Source organism: Cydia fagiglandana, chromosome 16 (genome assembly GCF_963556715.1).
Source record: "Cydia fagiglandana chromosome 16, ilCydFagi1.1, whole genome shotgun sequence".
NCBI lineage: Eukaryota > Metazoa > Arthropoda > Insecta > Lepidoptera > Tortricidae > Cydia > Cydia fagiglandana.
In genome coordinates, this window is record NC_085947.1 from 715,677 (window position 1) to 718,710 (window position 3,034).

General features: G+C 32.5%; 1 non-coding gene across 1 annotated transcript; it reads left to right on the top strand.

Moving 5' to 3' along the window:
* The first annotated feature begins 1,450 nt into the window (after positions 1-1,450).
* Trnaw-cca (transfer RNA tryptophan (anticodon CCA)) lies at positions 1,451-1,522 on the top strand. Its single transcript has one exon. It is a non-coding gene; the product is annotated as a tRNA-Trp (tRNA).
* Positions 1,523-3,034: the final 1,512 nt, after the last annotated feature.

Sequence of the window (3,034 nt, forward strand, 5' to 3'; positions counted from 1 at the left end):
ATTGACAATGACTTAACTTTCAAAATGACATGTACTGGGACCGCGTCGAGCACCAGTACGTTTACCTTAGGTCGTTTACTTACTTAAAATTTGTATGATGACCATCAAAGACAAATTTATCCAAATCGTTAATTTGTGTAATATTTAGGTAGGTACAGAAAAAACTCCGATTTCCCGAACATTTTTGATCCAATAACACGGGTTATCCGCCACCATAACCGTAACAATAAAATTAGAGTGAAGATTCTGGAACATTCTGCACACCGGCTCTCGTACAGCTTTCTGACTGATCAATATTGATCCCTATGTCTTTACAATAAGGTTTATAAATCGTCAGTTAACAGATACTATGAAACTGAAGAATAGTTAACGCCTTAAGTTCGTTATGTCTTTTTGTCCAATAGGTAGCGAAAATTTTACTAAATGCAGAATGTAACAAAAATAATGGGGATCCGTTTAAAGGTATATTTGGTATAATTGGTAAAAAGTAGAAGAATAATTATTTAACACGAAAACAATTTTGGGCTTATGTATGAAGGGTTGGCCGACTACGACGACCTGCCCCATAAAAAATAATTCTCGTCAAAAAAATATTTCTTTTACCTTCTTTTTCCTAACCACAACACGATACCAAATATGCTCTTATACGGATCCTCACCAAGCTAGGTACTACCTACTAATACTATTTACTATTTTCATATCATAAAGCTTCATTTGAAAATTAACTAACGTAAGAAAACGTTTAAAATATCCACCCGAGTTTTTTAAATTCTTTTACTTGTTAAATATCTCTGTTCATAAGTTACACAGGCGAGGGTCTTGACAAACGGCGTAACTTTTCGGGGATGTGAAAAATGCGCCCCAAAAACGTTTAATAAGTGCGCGTGAGTTAGAGTGAGGGTTTTTTTAGGAGAACAATTAATAATCTTATGTTAGGTAAGATAAATATCAGCGCCAAAAAGAAATTACTTGACGATGTACTTATGCAACAAAATTATTGTGTTGTGTGTGTTTTCAATCACGTATCAATGTAAGGTAGGTACATAAACATATAAAATGTTTATTATAGGCGGTTTTTAAATTTATCAAATTATCATAAATCGACACCACTTCAATAAGAGTTAACATTGATAATCAAACATACCTATTTTTTATTATCCGCTTATTGATAACACATATATCAATGCATGTACCTAACTACCTATACAGAAAGATGAAGTTACTTACCTACTCTCATTTACAAGATAGTCTCATCAACACAATTAAAATACTAAACACTTCAAAAGCGTATAATATTAATTTATATGCTTGAATCTGAAACCAGCTGAAACCCAGATCAGATAATACAGCGAACTAAAAATAACTCAAATCAATGCTTTCAAATAACGTCACTAGATGACGTCACCGCGGCGCGCGCAACATGGTGCGCTATTTGAGCAACGTTTGCAACGACTCCGTGGCGCAACGGTAGCGCGTCTGACTCCAGATCAGAAGGTTGCGTGTTCAAATCACGTCGGGGTCAATTGAAATCTTTTAGAATTTTTTTTTGTTTTTGCTGTTTTTATCAGTAATTTTTTTTACGAAATGTAAATGTATAGGTATTTTTTTTACAATAATAATATAAATTGTGAACGTTATACAAAATCTGTATTAACATAAAGAAAGGAAGAAAGCAATTGTTACTATTTATTATTTTTATAATGCAAGTCAACTAGTAGGTATTACCTACATCAAAAATAAATTTATTTAAATAATTACCAACAGTTCCATGATGAATAAAACATATCCATGCTTATGCTTGAAGTACACATTATCATTAATTTTATGAGTAAATAGTAAACATACTGCTAAATAGCATTTTTTGGGTCAAAAGTCAAAAGAAAACATAATGTGTTAAATACATAAATCAATAAATTATCTAATAAAAATAATTACCATAATGTATAAACGCAAGCTTACAACGAAAGTGTTAAAAACAAAATTCAAATAGCGCTATAAAACTTAACCACATCACATGTCGTAAATTCCACAAATAATACAACCTTGTCATTTTAACTGAGGTTGATAGATGAACTTGAGCGTAAATATATTCTTCGTTGCCATACGTCCTGTTACTTAGACAAAGTTGTAAAACATCGATGTTACTCATAACGCATTGTAAAAGCCATAAATGTTCGAACATCCTACAAAGTACTGAATAAAAAAACATACGCTTGAGATAAATGCAAGTTAGTTGCGATCTTTAGCGCGGCATACTTTTGTTTAAATGCTAGAGATATTCGACTTTATTGCAAGGTAATAAGGGCCAGGGTCATAAAATAAATAAGGCTTTAGTTATTCATAGGATTAAACTTTATGATTTTTCACAATAGCTGTTTCGACAGTTTAATATTGTTTACGGTGTGTTAAGAACAGAATACATTATAACGCAAAAAATATTATAACATGTCTGGATAAAGAAACTAAGTATTAAAAAATTTAAAAACTTGTGAGAATAGTTGGCTGTGTGGAATGTTTTTTTTTTATTGCTATTATAAAGACGTGCGCAGTAGCTAGGACTAGGACCATCGATTTTAATAATCCGAGTAGGTGTAACTAAACCGGTTGGTTCGAGAGGGCCTACCGCGAACACCGAAGTTCTCAAATAGCGGGGATCTTTCTCTTTAACTCCAATTATAGCGTAATTAAATCGACAGAGAAAGATGCCCTCACTTTGCGAAATTCGGTGTTGGCGGTAGGCCCTCAGTTATTAATTTAAAAAAATATAGAGTCATAGACAAAAAAGCTGTGTCGAGAGTGGACGGCCTTGTGGGTCTAGATATTTAATAACACCTGTTAGGACTAACTAAAAATAGCAGATAGACTAGTTTTACGTTAGCCAAAATACTAGCAGATAGTGATGTTATGTGATTTTAGATTACCATACGAATCGAGTGAGATTTAACTTGATGCCGTTGACATCTAAACGGAAAAAGAAAAATTCCTTTACCTTTGATACACAAATGTAAACATTTTTTTTATTTATCAACAGTTT